This window comes from Schistocerca cancellata, unplaced genomic scaffold (assembly GCF_023864275.1).
Source record: "Schistocerca cancellata isolate TAMUIC-IGC-003103 unplaced genomic scaffold, iqSchCanc2.1 HiC_scaffold_411, whole genome shotgun sequence".
NCBI lineage: Eukaryota > Metazoa > Arthropoda > Insecta > Orthoptera > Acrididae > Schistocerca > Schistocerca cancellata.
The window spans coordinates 369445-382698 of NW_026046428.1; the positions used below are offsets into that span (position 1 = coordinate 369445).

At 53.7% G+C, this 13254-nt stretch overlaps 30 non-coding genes across 30 annotated transcripts; 24 read left to right on the plus strand and 6 right to left on the minus strand.

Moving 5' to 3' along the window:
* Positions 1–213: 213 nt before the first annotated feature.
* Positions 214–286, plus strand: Trnak-uuu (transfer RNA lysine (anticodon UUU)). Its single transcript has one exon. It is a non-coding gene; the product is annotated as a tRNA-Lys (tRNA).
* Positions 287–425: 139 nt separating this feature from the next.
* Trnas-aga (transfer RNA serine (anticodon AGA)) lies at positions 426–507 on the plus strand. The gene has a single exon. It is a non-coding gene; the product is annotated as a tRNA-Ser (tRNA).
* Positions 508–783: 276 nt separating this feature from the next.
* Trnag-ucc (transfer RNA glycine (anticodon UCC)) lies at positions 784–855 on the minus strand. Its single transcript has one exon. It is a non-coding gene; the product is annotated as a tRNA-Gly (tRNA).
* Positions 856–1670: 815 nt separating this feature from the next.
* Trnam-cau (transfer RNA methionine (anticodon CAU)) lies at positions 1671–1743 on the plus strand. Its single transcript has one exon. It is a non-coding gene; the product is annotated as a tRNA-Met (tRNA).
* A 322-nt stretch (positions 1744–2065) lies between these two features.
* Trnae-uuc (transfer RNA glutamic acid (anticodon UUC)) lies at positions 2066–2137 on the plus strand. Its single transcript has one exon. It is a non-coding gene; the product is annotated as a tRNA-Glu (tRNA).
* A 296-nt stretch (positions 2138–2433) lies between these two features.
* Trnak-uuu (transfer RNA lysine (anticodon UUU)) lies at positions 2434–2506 on the plus strand. The gene has a single exon. It is a non-coding gene; the product is annotated as a tRNA-Lys (tRNA).
* A 139-nt stretch (positions 2507–2645) lies between these two features.
* Trnas-aga (transfer RNA serine (anticodon AGA)) lies at positions 2646–2727 on the plus strand. The gene has a single exon. It is a non-coding gene; the product is annotated as a tRNA-Ser (tRNA).
* Positions 2728–3003: 276 nt separating this feature from the next.
* Trnag-ucc (transfer RNA glycine (anticodon UCC)) lies at positions 3004–3075 on the minus strand. Its single transcript has one exon. It is a non-coding gene; the product is annotated as a tRNA-Gly (tRNA).
* An 815-nt stretch (positions 3076–3890) lies between these two features.
* On the plus strand, positions 3891–3963 carry Trnam-cau (transfer RNA methionine (anticodon CAU)). Its single transcript has one exon. It is a non-coding gene; the product is annotated as a tRNA-Met (tRNA).
* Positions 3964–4285: 322 nt separating this feature from the next.
* Positions 4286–4357, plus strand: Trnae-uuc (transfer RNA glutamic acid (anticodon UUC)). Its single transcript has one exon. It is a non-coding gene; the product is annotated as a tRNA-Glu (tRNA).
* Positions 4358–4653: 296 nt separating this feature from the next.
* Positions 4654–4726, plus strand: Trnak-uuu (transfer RNA lysine (anticodon UUU)). Its single transcript has one exon. It is a non-coding gene; the product is annotated as a tRNA-Lys (tRNA).
* A 139-nt stretch (positions 4727–4865) lies between these two features.
* Positions 4866–4947, plus strand: Trnas-aga (transfer RNA serine (anticodon AGA)). Its single transcript has one exon. It is a non-coding gene; the product is annotated as a tRNA-Ser (tRNA).
* A 276-nt stretch (positions 4948–5223) lies between these two features.
* Trnag-ucc (transfer RNA glycine (anticodon UCC)) lies at positions 5224–5295 on the minus strand. Its single transcript has one exon. It is a non-coding gene; the product is annotated as a tRNA-Gly (tRNA).
* Positions 5296–6110: 815 nt separating this feature from the next.
* On the plus strand, positions 6111–6183 carry Trnam-cau (transfer RNA methionine (anticodon CAU)). The gene has a single exon. It is a non-coding gene; the product is annotated as a tRNA-Met (tRNA).
* A 322-nt stretch (positions 6184–6505) lies between these two features.
* On the plus strand, positions 6506–6577 carry Trnae-uuc (transfer RNA glutamic acid (anticodon UUC)). Its single transcript has one exon. It is a non-coding gene; the product is annotated as a tRNA-Glu (tRNA).
* Positions 6578–6873: 296 nt separating this feature from the next.
* On the plus strand, positions 6874–6946 carry Trnak-uuu (transfer RNA lysine (anticodon UUU)). Its single transcript has one exon. It is a non-coding gene; the product is annotated as a tRNA-Lys (tRNA).
* Positions 6947–7085: 139 nt separating this feature from the next.
* Positions 7086–7167, plus strand: Trnas-aga (transfer RNA serine (anticodon AGA)). Its single transcript has one exon. It is a non-coding gene; the product is annotated as a tRNA-Ser (tRNA).
* A 276-nt stretch (positions 7168–7443) lies between these two features.
* Positions 7444–7515, minus strand: Trnag-ucc (transfer RNA glycine (anticodon UCC)). Its single transcript has one exon. It is a non-coding gene; the product is annotated as a tRNA-Gly (tRNA).
* Positions 7516–8330: 815 nt separating this feature from the next.
* On the plus strand, positions 8331–8403 carry Trnam-cau (transfer RNA methionine (anticodon CAU)). The gene has a single exon. It is a non-coding gene; the product is annotated as a tRNA-Met (tRNA).
* Positions 8404–8725: 322 nt separating this feature from the next.
* Positions 8726–8797, plus strand: Trnae-uuc (transfer RNA glutamic acid (anticodon UUC)). The gene has a single exon. It is a non-coding gene; the product is annotated as a tRNA-Glu (tRNA).
* A 296-nt stretch (positions 8798–9093) lies between these two features.
* Trnak-uuu (transfer RNA lysine (anticodon UUU)) lies at positions 9094–9166 on the plus strand. The gene has a single exon. It is a non-coding gene; the product is annotated as a tRNA-Lys (tRNA).
* A 139-nt stretch (positions 9167–9305) lies between these two features.
* Trnas-aga (transfer RNA serine (anticodon AGA)) lies at positions 9306–9387 on the plus strand. The gene has a single exon. It is a non-coding gene; the product is annotated as a tRNA-Ser (tRNA).
* A 276-nt stretch (positions 9388–9663) lies between these two features.
* On the minus strand, positions 9664–9735 carry Trnag-ucc (transfer RNA glycine (anticodon UCC)). The gene has a single exon. It is a non-coding gene; the product is annotated as a tRNA-Gly (tRNA).
* Positions 9736–10550: 815 nt separating this feature from the next.
* Positions 10551–10623, plus strand: Trnam-cau (transfer RNA methionine (anticodon CAU)). The gene has a single exon. It is a non-coding gene; the product is annotated as a tRNA-Met (tRNA).
* A 322-nt stretch (positions 10624–10945) lies between these two features.
* Trnae-uuc (transfer RNA glutamic acid (anticodon UUC)) lies at positions 10946–11017 on the plus strand. The gene has a single exon. It is a non-coding gene; the product is annotated as a tRNA-Glu (tRNA).
* A 296-nt stretch (positions 11018–11313) lies between these two features.
* Positions 11314–11386, plus strand: Trnak-uuu (transfer RNA lysine (anticodon UUU)). The gene has a single exon. It is a non-coding gene; the product is annotated as a tRNA-Lys (tRNA).
* A 139-nt stretch (positions 11387–11525) lies between these two features.
* On the plus strand, positions 11526–11607 carry Trnas-aga (transfer RNA serine (anticodon AGA)). Its single transcript has one exon. It is a non-coding gene; the product is annotated as a tRNA-Ser (tRNA).
* A 276-nt stretch (positions 11608–11883) lies between these two features.
* Positions 11884–11955, minus strand: Trnag-ucc (transfer RNA glycine (anticodon UCC)). Its single transcript has one exon. It is a non-coding gene; the product is annotated as a tRNA-Gly (tRNA).
* Positions 11956–12770: 815 nt separating this feature from the next.
* Trnam-cau (transfer RNA methionine (anticodon CAU)) lies at positions 12771–12843 on the plus strand. Its single transcript has one exon. It is a non-coding gene; the product is annotated as a tRNA-Met (tRNA).
* A 322-nt stretch (positions 12844–13165) lies between these two features.
* Trnae-uuc (transfer RNA glutamic acid (anticodon UUC)) lies at positions 13166–13237 on the plus strand. The gene has a single exon. It is a non-coding gene; the product is annotated as a tRNA-Glu (tRNA).
* The last annotated feature ends 17 nt before the right edge of the window (positions 13238–13254 follow it).

A 13254-nucleotide genomic window follows, 5' to 3' on the forward strand; every position in this document is an offset into this window, starting at 1 on the left:
GTAATCGGGGGAAGCAGGCACAGGATGCAATTACTGTCAGCACCGGGATAAAGGGAGAAGAGGCACTGGTCCGCTGTTGGGGTGCTACCAGCGTCAGTGGGAAGTCGGTGAAGTCGCCAGTTGCGCCAGAAGCCAGCAATTACCGTAGTACGCCTACACACGCGTTCCAGTTAATCACATTGCTTGCAGTCGCTCCATGCACAACAAGCGTGAGCCCGGATAGCTCAGTCGGTAGAGCATTAGGCTTTTAACCTAAGTGTCCAGGGTTCGAATCCCTGTTCGGGCGAAGATTTTAACGCTTCCGTAATGGCTCGTCTCGTAGCGCTGGTAGCCCTGCCGTAATCAGTGCACCGAGTTCGTTTCCTGTCAACATTCTGCGCAGACCGGTTGCATTTTTCACGATTCGAGGGAAGCTTTAGCTACGAGCAGTCGTGGCCGAGTGGTTAAGGCGTCTGACTAGAAATCAGATTCCCTCTGGGAGCGTAGGTTCGAGTCCTACCGACTGCGTCGGTTTTTTTATTTTTTGTTTCAGAAGAGAGAGCAGAAAATTTCGCAGTTTGCCTGTCGTTTTGGTACCTCGCTACACCTCACCTCTCACAGTCGTTTATAGCGCCTGTCCTTTTGATAAGGGCGAAATCCAAGCGTCAGCTTTCGCGTCAGCCGAGCAAAGTCGGGACAAGTCGGGACATACTACAGGATGGCCTGCGTGGAGCGACGACGGAAAGAAAACGTTAATTCAACAGCACGTGGCTCACATACTCATACGCATAGATTTGCGCCCGTTGCGGTGGCCGGGAATCGAACGCGGCTCAACTGCTCGGAAGGCAACTATGCTCACCATTACACTACCACCGCACAGCCGCTGCTCGCAACGCCGCGCTGTGTCGGCTTCCCGCCCGCCGGCAGTGGCCCACGGTGATAGTAGCTGTAGACGCTTTACGAGGTAGGAGGGTGCATTCGGGCAGCGCCTCCACGCACGCTGCGTCTTTGGGCAAGGCTCGTCGCCGCGGCCGCAACGTTACTCACACAATAGTGACGAGCGGTCGCTTTGAGGCAGTGTAGTGGGGGACTCCGCGTGTGTAGCACTTTTTTCGGTTGTATCCGACGTCGCTGGGTGGCAATCCCACTTTCCCTGCAGACAGCTGCTCGGGAATATGCTCGGGAAGCACGGACGTCATCGGACGTCCGCCCCCAACAAATGCAACTAACAAAATGAGAACAACAACTAAAAAAGTGGTAGGTTGTTCGACTACCACGCGGGCGGCCCGGCTTCGATTCCCGGCCGATGCATCGTTTTGCTGTTCTCGCTATAGTGCTGCCGCGCCGATTGCTCGCTTGAGGTGCGCCAGCCTCAGGAATGTATAGCAGGATTCGCTGTGAGAAGAACCAAACATGCAGCACGCAAGAGACCCTACTTGGACGGCCGCGTGCTGTTACTGAACTCCAGCGTCGGCCTGGCCCTACAGGCCGCTGTGTTCAGGTGCCGCAAGGGCGATGTACTGTAACCTCAGGCAGTGCTGCTTTCCGTCGTTAAAAAAGCTGCGGCAGCAGTTTACTCTAGCAAGTCGGGAAAGCACGCGTAGCGACACAACAGATTCCTGAGAAAGCGCAAACTGTCTATCTCTAATATGTGAGACTTACCAAGATTCCTGGGATGATGGTTGCAACGAGCCTCGGTAGCGCAGTAGGTAGCGCGTAAGTCTCATAATCTTAAGGTCGTGAGTTCGATCCTCACCCGGGGCATTTAATTTGCTGTACATCACGGCTGAATTAACGGCGTTGCTATTGCTAGCGAACGAACTTAATTGTCGTTTGTTATCCACAAGGAGTCCACGCCTCAGCGTCACAATGTTTACTTCCAATTATGGCAAGGTACAACTTTGATCATTCTCCTCCCCTGTTATGAGTGAAATATGATGCAAACAGCAATGAATAGACAGTTTCGAGCTGTGCGCCATGCCAGTCTGCACGCGCAAAAATGCTCGCAAACAGAGAACAACACTGAGTCCGGATTGAGCACGAAATGCGAGAAGAGAGGGAGTAAATCTCACGTTTCTCGAGCAAATCCGGTGTGGTCTAGTGGCTAGGATACCTGGCTTTCACCCAGGAGGCCCGGGTTCGATTCCCGGTACCGGAAGGGAAGTTTTTGCGCACACGACCCTCCATCTTTTGGCCTTCCAACCTTCGTTTGTCGCCCTCCTTCCGGAGCTTCAACCGAACGTAATCGGGGGAAGCAGGCACAGGATGCAATTACTGTCAGCACCGGGATAAAGGGAGAAGAGGCACTGGTCCGCTGTTGGGGTGCTACCAGCGTCAGTGGGAAGTCGGTGAAGTCGCCAGTTGCGCCAGAAGCCAGCAATTACCGTAGTACGCCTACACACGCGTTCCAGTTAATCACATTGCTTGCAGTCGCTCCATGCACAACAAGCGTGAGCCCGGATAGCTCAGTCGGTAGAGCATTAGGCTTTTAACCTAAGTGTCCAGGGTTCGAATCCCTGTTCGGGCGAAGATTTTAACGCTTCCGTAATGGCTCGTCTCGTAGCGCTGGTAGCCCTGCCGTAATCAGTGCACCGAGTTCGTTTCCTGTCAACATTCTGCGCAGACCGGTTGCATTTTTCACGATTCGAGGGAAGCTTTAGCTACGAGCAGTCGTGGCCGAGTGGTTAAGGCGTCTGACTAGAAATCAGATTCCCTGTGGGAGCGTAGGTTCGAGTCCTACCGACTGCGTCGGTTTTTTTATTTTTTGTTTCAGAAGAGAGAGCAGAAAATTTCGCAGTTTGCCTGTCGTTTTGGTACCTCGCTACACCTCACCTCTCACAGTCGTTTATAGCGCCTGTCCTTTTGATAAGGGCGAATTCCAAGCGTCAGCTTTCGCGTCAGCCGAGCAAAGTCGGGACAAGTCGGGACATACTACAGGATGGCCTGCGTGGAGCGACGACGGAAAGAAAACGTTAATTCAACAGCACGTGGCTCACATACTCATACGCATAGATTTGCGCCCGTTGCGGTGGCCGGGAATCGAACGCGGCTCAACTGCTCGGAAGGCAACTATGCTCACCATTACACTACCACCGCACAGCCGCTGCTCGCAACGCCGCGCTGTGTCGGCTTCCCGCCCGCCGGCAGTGGCCCACGGTGATAGTAGCTGTAGACGCTTTACGAGGTAGGAGGGTGCATTCGGGCAGCGCCTCCACGCACGCTGCGTCTTTGGGCAAGGCTCGTCGCCGCGGCCGCAACGTTACTCACACAATAGTGACGAGCGGTCGCTTTGAGGCAGTGTAGTGGGGGACTCCGCGTGTGTAGCACTTTTTTCGGTTGTATCCGACGTCGCTGGGTGGCAATCCCACTTTCCCTGCAAACAGCTGCTCGGGAATATGCTCGGGAAGCACGGACGTCATCGGACGTCCGCCCCCAACAAATGCAACTAACAAAATGAGAACAACAACTAAAAAAGTGGTAGGTTGTTCGACTACCACGCGGGCGGCCCGGCTTCGATTCCCGGCCGATGCATCGTTTTGCTGTTCTCGCTATAGTGCTGCCGCGCCGATTGCTCGCTTGAGGTGCGCCAGCCTCAGGAATGTATAGCAGGATTCGCTGTGAGAAGAACCAAACATGCAGCACGCAAGAGACCCTACTTGGACGGCCGCGTGCTGTTACTGAACTCCAGCGTCGGCCTGGCCCTACAGGCCGCTGTGTTCAGGTGCCGCAAGGGCGATGTACTGTAACCTCAGGCAGTGCTGCTTTCCGTCGTTAAAAAAGCTGCGGCAGCAGTTTACTCTAGCAAGTCGGGAAAGCACGCGTAGCGACACAACAGATTCCTGAGAAAGCGCAAACTGTCTATCTCTAATATGTGAGACTTACCAAGATTCCTGGGATGATGGTTGCAACGAGCCTCGGTAGCGCAGTAGGTAGCGCGTAAGTCTCATAATCTTAAGGTCGTGAGTTCGATCCTCACCCGGGGCGTTTAATTTGCTGTACATCACGGCTGAATTAACGGCGTTGCTATTGCTAGCGAACGAACTTAATTGTCGTTTGTTATCCACAAGGAGTCCACGCCTCAGCGTCACAATGTTTACTTCCAATTATGGCAAGGTACAACTTTGATCATTCTCCTCCCCTGTTATGAGTGAAATATGATGCAAACAGCAATGAATAGACAGTTTCGAGCTGTGCGCCATGCCAGTCTGCACGCGCAAAAATGCTCGCAAACAGAGAACAACACTGAGTCCGGATTGAGCACGAAATGCGAGAAGAGAGGGAGTAAATCTCACGTTTCTCGAGCAAATCCGGTGTGGTCTAGTGGCTAGGATACCTGGCTTTCACCCAGGAGGCCCGGGTTCGATTCCCGGTACCGGAAGGGAAGTTTTTGCGCACACGACCCTCCATCTTTTGGCCTTCCAACCTTCGTTTGTCGCCCTCCTTCCGGAGCTTCAACCGAACGTAATCGGGGGAAGCAGGCACAGGATGCAATTACTGTCAGCACCGGGATAAAGGGAGAAGAGGCACTGGTCCGCTGTTGGGGTGCTACCAGCGTCAGTGGGAAGTCGGTGAAGTCGCCAGTTGCGCCAGAAGCCAGCAATTACCGTAGTACGCCTACACACGCGTTCCAGTTAATCACATTGCTTGCAGTCGCTCCATGCACAACAAGCGTGAGCCCGGATAGCTCAGTCGGTAGAGCATTAGGCTTTTAACCTAAGTGTCCAGGGTTCGAATCCCTGTTCGGGCGAAGATTTTAACGCTTCCGTAATGGCTCGTCTCGTAGCGCTGGTAGCCCTGCCGTAATCAGTGCACCGAGTTCGTTTCCTGTCAACATTCTGCGCAGACCGGTTGCATTTTTCACGATTCGAGGGAAGCTTTAGCTACGAGCAGTCGTGACCGAGTGGTTAAGGCGTCTGACTAGAAATCAGATTCCCTGTGGGAGCGTAGGTTCGAGTCCTACCGACTGCGTCGGTTTTTTTATTTTTTGTTTCAGAAGAGAGAGCAGAAAATTTCGCAGTTTGCCTGTCGTTTTGGTACCTCGCTACACCTCACCTCTCACAGTCGTTTATAGCGCCTGTCCTTTTGATAAGGGCGAATTCCAAGCGTCAGCTTTCGCGTCAGCCGAGCAAAGTCGGGACAAGTCGGGACATACTACAGGATGGCCTGCGTGGAGCGACGACGGAAAGAAAACGTTAATTCAACAGCACGTGGCTCACATACTCATACGCATAGATTTGCGCCCGTTGCGGTGGCCGGGAATCGAACGCGGCTCAACTGCTCGGAAGGCAACTATGCTCACCATTACACTACCACCGCACAGCCGCTGCTCGCAACGCCGCGCTGTGTCGGCTTCCCGCCCGCCGGCAGTGGCCCACGGTGATAGTAGCTGTAGACGCTTTACGAGGTAGGAGGATGCATTCGGGCAGCGCCTCCACGCACGCTGCGTCTTTGGGCAAGGCTCGTCGCCGCGGCCGCAACGTTACTCACACAATAGTGACGAGCGGTCGCTTTGAGGCAGTGTAGTGGGGGACTCCGCGTGTGTAGCACTTTTTTCGGTTGTATCCGACGTCGCTGGGTGGCAATCCCACTTTCCCTGCAGACAGCTGCTCGGGAATATGCTCGGGAAGCACGGACGTCATCGGACGTCCGCCCCCAACAAATGCAACTAACAAAATGAGAACAACAACTAAAAAAGTGGTAGGTTGTTCGACTACCACGCGGGCGGCCCGGCTTCGATTCCCGGCCGATGCATCGTTTTGCTGTTCTCGCTATAGTGCTGCCGCGCCGATTGCTCGCTTGAGGTGCGCCAGCCTCAGGAATGTATAGCAGGATTCGCTGTGAGAAGAACCAAACATGCAGCACGCAAGAGACCCTACTTGGACGGCCGCGTGCTGTTACTGAACTCCAGCGTCGGCCTGGCCCTACAGGCCGCTGTGTTCAGGTGCCGCAAGGGCGATGTACTGTAACCTCAGGCAGTGCTGCTTTCCGTCGTTAAAAAAGCTGCGGCAGCAGTTTACTCTAGCAAGTCGGGAAAGCACGCGTAGCGACACAACAGATTCCTGAGAAAGCGCAAACTGTCTATCTCTAATATGTGAGACTTACCAAGATTCCTGGGATGATGGTTGCAACGAGCCTCGGTAGCGCAGTAGGTAGCGCGTAAGTCTCATAATCTTAAGGTCGTGAGTTCGATCCTCACCCGGGGCATTTAATTTGCTGTACATCACGGCTGAATTAACGGCGTTGCTATTGCTAGCGAACGAACTTAATTGTCGTTTGTTATCCACAAGGAGTCCACGCCTCAGCGTCACAATGTTTACTTCCAATTATGGCAAGGTACAACTTTGATCATTCTCCTCCCCTGTTATGAGTGAAATATGATGCAAACAGCAATGAATAGACAGTTTCGAGCTGTGCGCCATGCCAGTCTGCACGCGCAAAAATGCTCGCAAACAGAGAACAACACTGAGTCCGGATTGAGCACGAAATGCGAGAAGAGAGGGAGTAAATCTCACGTTTCTCGAGCAAATCCGGTGTGGTCTAGTGGCTAGGATACCTGGCTTTCACCCAGGAGGCCCGGGTTCGATTCCCGGTACCGGAAGGGAAGTTTTTGCGCACACGACCCTCCATCTTTTGGCCTTCCAACCTTCGTTTGTCGCCCTCCTTCCGGAGCTTCAACCGAACGTAATCGGGGGAAGCAGGCACAGGATGCAATTACTGTCAGCACCGGGATAAAGGGAGAAGAGGCACTGGTCCGCTGTTGGGGTGCTACCAGCGTCAGTGGGAAGTCGGTGAAGTCGCCAGTTGCGCCAGAAGCCAGCAATTACCGTAGTACGCCTACACACGCGTTCCAGTTAATCACATTGCTTGCAGTCGCTCCATGCACAACAAGCGTGAGCCCGGATAGCTCAGTCGGTAGAGCATTAGGCTTTTAACCTAAGTGTCCAGGGTTCGAATCCCTGTTCGGGCGAAGATTTTAACGCTTCCGTAATGGCTCGTCTCGTAGCGCTGGTAGCCCTGCCGTAATCAGTGCACCGAGTTCGTTTCCTGTCAACATTCTGCGCAGACCGGTTGCATTTTTCACGATTCGAGGGAAGCTTTAGCTACGAGCAGTCGTGGCCGAGTGGTTAAGGCGTCTGACTAGAAATCAGATTCCCTGTGGGAGCGTAGGTTCGAGTCCTACCGACTGCGTCGGTTTTTTTATTTTTTGTTTCAGAAGAGAGAGCAGAAAATTTCGCAGTTTGCCTGTCGTTTTGGTACCTCGCTACACCTCACCTCTCACAGTCGTTTATAGCGCCTGTCCTTTTGATAAGGGCGAATTCCAAGCGTCAGCTTTCGCGTCAGCCGAGCAAAGTCGGGACAAGTCGGGACATACTACAGGATGGCCTGCGTGGAGCGACGACGGAAAGAAAACGTTAATTCAACAGCACGTGGCTCACATACTCATACGCATAGATTTGCGCCCGTTGCGGTGGCCGGGAATCGAACGCGGCTCAACTGCTCGGAAGGCAACTATGCTCACCATTACACTACCACCGCACAGCCGCTGCTCGCAACGCCGCGCTGTGTCGGCTTCCCGCCCGCCGGCAGTGGCCCACGGTGATAGTAGCTGTAGACGCTTTACGAGGTAGGAGGGTGCATTCGGGCAGCGCCTCCACGCACGCTGCGTCTTTGGGCAAGGCTCGTCGCCGCGGCCGCAACGTTACTCACACAATAGTGACGAGCGGTCGCTTTGAGGCAGTGTAGTGGGGGACTCCGCGTGTGTAGCACTTTTTTCGGTTGTATCCGACGTCGCTGGGTGGCAATCCCACTTTCCCTGCAGACAGCTGCTCGGGAATATGCTCGGGAAGCACGGACGTCATCGGACGTCCGCCCCCAACAAATGCAACTAACAAAATGAGAACAACAACTAAAAAAGTGGTAGGTTGTTCGACTACCACGCGGGCGGCCCGGCTTCGATTCCCGGCCGATGCATCGTTTTGCTGTTCTCGCTATAGTGCTGCCGCGCCGATTGCTCGCTTGAGGTGCGCCAGCCTCAGGAATGTATAGCAGGATTCGCTGTGAGAAGAACCAAACATGCAGCACGCAAGAGACCCTACTTGGACGGCCGCGTGCTGTTACTGAACTCCAGCGTCGGCCTGGCCCTACAGGCCGCTGTGTTCAGGTGCCGCAAGGGCGATGTACTGTAACCTCAGGCAGTGCTGCTTTCCGTCGTTAAAAAAGCTGCGGCAGCAGTTTACTCTAGCAAGTCGGGAAAGCACGCGTAGCGACACAACAGATTCCTGAGAAAGCGCAAACTGTCTATCTCTAATATGTGAGACTTACCAAGATTCCTGGGATGATGGTTGCAACGAGCCTCGGTAGCGCAGTAGGTAGCGCGTAAGTCTCATAATCTTAAGGTCGTGAGTTCGATCCTCACCCGGGGCGTTTAATTTGCTGTACATCACGGCTGAATTAACGGCGTTGCTATTGCTAGCGAACGAACTTAATTGTCGTTTGTTATCCACAAGGAGTCCACGCCTCAGCGTCACAATGTTTACTTCCAATTATGGCAAGGTACAACTTTGATCATTCTCCTCCCCTGTTATGAGTGAAATATGATGCAAACAGCAATGAATAGACAGTTTCGAGCTGTGCGCCATGCCAGTCTGCACGCGCAAAAATGCTCGCAAACAGAGAACAACACTGAGTCCGGATTGAGCACGAAATGCGAGAAGAGAGGGAGTAAATCTCACGTTTCTCGAGCAAATCCGGTGTGGTCTAGTGGCTAGGATACCTGGCTTTCACCCAGGAGGCCCGGGTTCGATTCCCGGTACCGGAAGGGAAGTTTTTGCGCACACGACCCTCCATCTTTTGGCCTTCCAACCTTCGTTTGTCGCCCTCCTTCCGGAGCTTCAACCGAACGTAATCGGGGGAAGCAGGCACAGGATGCAATTACTGTCAGCACCGGGATAAAGGGAGAAGAGGCACTGGTCCGCTGTTGGGGTGCTACCAGCGTCAGTGGGAAGTCGGTGAAGTCGCCAGTTGCGCCAGAAGCCAGCAATTACCGTAGTACGCCTACACACGCGTTCCAGTTAATCACATTGCTTGCAGTCGCTCCATGCACAACAAGCGTGAGCCCGGATAGCTCAGTCGGTAGAGCATTAGGCTTTTAACCTAAGTGTCCAGGGTTCGAATCCCTGTTCGGGCGAAGATTTTAACGCTTCCGTAATGGCTCGTCTCGTAGCGCTGGTAGCCCTGCCGTAATCAGTGCACCGAGTTCGTTTCCTGTCAACATTCTGCGCAGACCGGTTGCATTTTTCACGATTCGAGGGAAGCTTTAGCTACGAGCAGTCGTGACCGAGTGGTTAAGGCGTCTGACTAGAAATCAGATTCCCTGTGGGAGCGTAGGTTCGAGTCCTACCGACTGCGTCGGTTTTTTTATTTTTTGTTTCAGAAGAGAGAGCAGAAAATTTCGCAGTTTGCCTGTCGTTTTGGTACCTCGCTACACCTCACCTCTCACAGTCGTTTATAGCGCCTGTCCTTTTGATAAGGGCGAATTCCAAGCGTCAGCTTTCGCGTCAGCCGAGCAAAGTCGGGACAAGTCGGGACATACTACAGGATGGCCTGCGTGGAGCGACGACGGAAAGAAAACGTTAATTCAACAGCACGTGGCTCACATACTCATACGCATAGATTTGCGCCCGTTGCGGTGGCCGGGAATCGAACGCGGCTCAACTGCTCGGAAGGCAACTATGCTCACCATTACACTACCACCGCACAGCCGCTGCTCGCAACGCCGCGCTGTGTCGGCTTCCCGCCCGCCGGCAGTGGCCCACGGTGATAGTAGCTGTAGACGCTTTACGAGGTAGGAGGGTGCATTCGGGCAGCGCCTCCACGCACGCTGCGTCTTTGGGCAAGGCTCGTCGCCGCGGCCGCAACGTTACTCACACAATAGTGACGAGCGGTCGCTTTGAGGCAGTGTAGTGGGGGACTCCGCGTGTGTAGCACTTTTTTCGGTTGTATCCGACGTCGCTGGGTGGCAATCCCACTTTCCCTGCAGACAGCTGCTCGGGAATATGCTCGGGAAGCACGGACGTCATCGGACGTCCGCCCCCAACAAATGCAACTAACAAAATGAGAACAACAACTAAAAAAGTGGTAGGTTGTTCGACTACCACGCGGGCGGCCCGGCTTCGATTCCCGGCCGATGCATCGTTTTGCTGTTCTCGCTATAGTGCTGCCGCGCCGATTGCTCGCTTGAGGTGCGCCAGCCTCAGGAATGTATAGCAGGATTCGCTGTGAGAAGAACCAAACATGCAGCACGCAAGAGACCCTACTTGGACGGCCGCGTGCTGTTACTGAACTCCAGCGTCGGCCTGGCCCTACAGGCCGCTGTGTTCAGGTGCCGCAAGGGCGATGTACTGTAACCTCAGGCAGTGCTGCTTTCCGTCGTTAAAAAAGCTGCGGCAGCAGTTTACTCTAGCAAGTCGGGAAAGCACGCGTAGCGACACAACAGATTCCTGAGAAAGCGCAAACTGTCTATCTCTAATATGTGAGACTTACCAAGATTCCTGGGATGATGGTTGCAACGAGCCTCGGTAGCGCAGTAGGTAGCGCGTAAGTCTCATAATCTTAAGGTCGTGAGTTCGATCCTCACCCGGGGCGTTTAATTTGCTGTACATCACGGCTGAATTAACGGCGTTGCTATTGCTAGCGAACGAACTTAATTGTCGTTTGTTATCCACAAGGAGTCCACGCCTCAGCGTCACAATGTTTACTTCCAATTATGGCAAGGTACAACTTTGATCATTCTCCTCCCCTGTTATGAGTGAAATATGATGCAAACAGCAATGAATAGACAGTTTCGAGCTGTGCGCCATGCCAGTCTGCACGCGCAAAAATGCTCGCAAACAGAGAACAACACTGAGTCCGGATTGAGCACGAAATGCGAGAAGAGAGGGAGTAAATCTCACGTTTCTCGAGCAAATCCGGTGTGGTCTAGTGGCTAGGATACCTGGCTTTCACCCAGGAGGCCCGGGTTCGATTCCCGGTACCGGAAGGGAAGTTTTTGCGCACACGACCCTCCATCTTTTGGCCTTCCAACCTTCGTTTGTCGCCCTCCTTCCGGAGCTTCAACCGAACGTAATCGGGGGAAGCAGGCACAGGATGCAATTACTGTCAGCACCGGGATAAAGGGAGAAGAGGCACTGGTCCGCTGTTGGGGTGCTACCAGCGTCAGTGGGAAGTCGGTGAAGTCGCCAGTTGCGCCAGAAGCCAGCAATTACCGTAGTACGCCTACACACGCGTTCCAGTTAATCACATTGCTTGCAGTCGCTCCATGCACAACAAGCGTGAGCCCGGATAGCTCAGTCGGTAGAGCATTAGGCTTTTAACCTAAGTGTCCAGGGTTCGAATCCCTGTTCGGGCGAAGATTTTAACGCTTCCGTAATGGCTCGTCTCGTAGCGCTGGTAGCCCTGCCGTAATCAGTGCACCGAGTTCGTTTCCTGTCAACATTCTGCGCAGACCGGTTGCATTTTTCACGATTCGAGGGAAGCTTTAGCTACGAGCAGTCGTGACCGAGTGGTTAAGGCGTCTGACTAGAAATCAGATTCCCTGTGGGAGCGTAGGTTCGAGTCCTACCGACTGCGTCGGTTTTTTTATTTTTTGTTTCAGAAGAGAGAGCAGAAAATTTCGCAGTTTGCCTGTCGTTTTGGTACCTCGCTACACCTCACCTCTCACAGTCGTTTATAGCGCCTGTCCTTTTGATAAGGGCGAATTCCAAGCGTCAGCTTTCGCGTCAGCCGAGCAAAGTCGGGACAAGTCGGGACATACTACAGGATGGCCTGCGTGGAGCGACGACGGAAAGAAAACGTTAATTCAACAGCACGTGGCTCACATACTCATACGCATAGATTTGCGCCCGTTGCGGTGGCCGGGAATCGAACGCGGCTCAACTGCTCGGAAGGCAACTATGCTCACCATTACACTACCACCGCACAGCCGCTGCTCGCAACGCCGCGCTGTGTCGGCTTCCCGCCCGCCGGCAGTGGCCCACGGTGATAGTAGCTGTAGACGCTTTACGAGGTAGGAGGGTGCATTCGGGCAGCGCCTCCACGCACGCTGCGTCTTTGGGCAAGGCTCGTCGCCGCGGCCGCAACGTTACTCACACAATAGTGACGAGCGGTCGCTTTGAGGCAGTGTAGTGGGGGACTCCGCGTGTGTAGCACTTTTTTCGGTTGTATCCGACGTCGCTGGGTGGCAATCCCACTTTCCCTGCAGACAGCTGCTCGGGAATATGCTCGGGAAGCACGGACGTCATCGGACGTCCGCCCCCAACAAATGCAACTAACAAAATGAGAACAACAACTAAAAAAGTGGTAGGTTGTTCGACTACCACGCGGGCGGCCCGGCTTCGATTCCCGGCCGATGCATCGTTTTGCTGTTCTCGCTATAGTGCTGCCGCGCCGATTGCTCGCTTGAGGTGCGCCAGCCTCAGGAATGTATAGCAGGATTCGCTGTGAGAAGAACCAAACATGCAGCACGCAAGAGACCCTACTTGGACGGCCGCGTGCTGTTACTGAACTCCAGCGTCGGCCTGGCCCTACAGGCCGCTGTGTTCAGGTGCCGCAAGGGCGATGTACTGTAACCTCAGGCAGTGCTGCTTTCCGTCGTTAAAAAAGCTGCGGCAGCAGTTTACTCTAGCAAGTCGGGAAAGCACGCGTAGCGACACAACAGATTCCTGAGAAAGCGCAAACTGTCTATCTCTAATATGTGAGACTTACCAAGATTCCTGGGATGATGGTTGCAACGAGCCTCGGTAGCGCAGTAGGTAGCGCGTAAGTCTCATAATCTTAAGGTCGTGAGTTCGATCCTCACCCGGGGCGTTTAATTTGCTGTACATCACGGCTGAATTAACGGCGTTGCTATTGCTAGCGAACGAACTTAATTGTCGTTTGTTATCCACAAGGAGTCCACGCCTCAGCGTCACAATGTTTACTTCCAATTATGGCAAGGTACAACTTTGATCATTCTCCTCCCCTGTTATGAGTGAAATATGATGCAAACAGCAATGAATAGACAGTTTCGAGCTGTGCGCCATGCCAGTCTGCACGCGCAAAAATGCTCGCAAACAGAGAACAACACTGAGTCCGGATTGAGCACGAAATGCGAGAAGAGAGGGAGTAAATCTCACGTTTCTCGAGCAAATCCGGTGTGGTCTAGTGGCTAGGATACCTGGCTTTCACCCAGGAGGCCCGGGTTCGATTCCCGGTACCGGAAGGGAAGTTTTTGCGCAC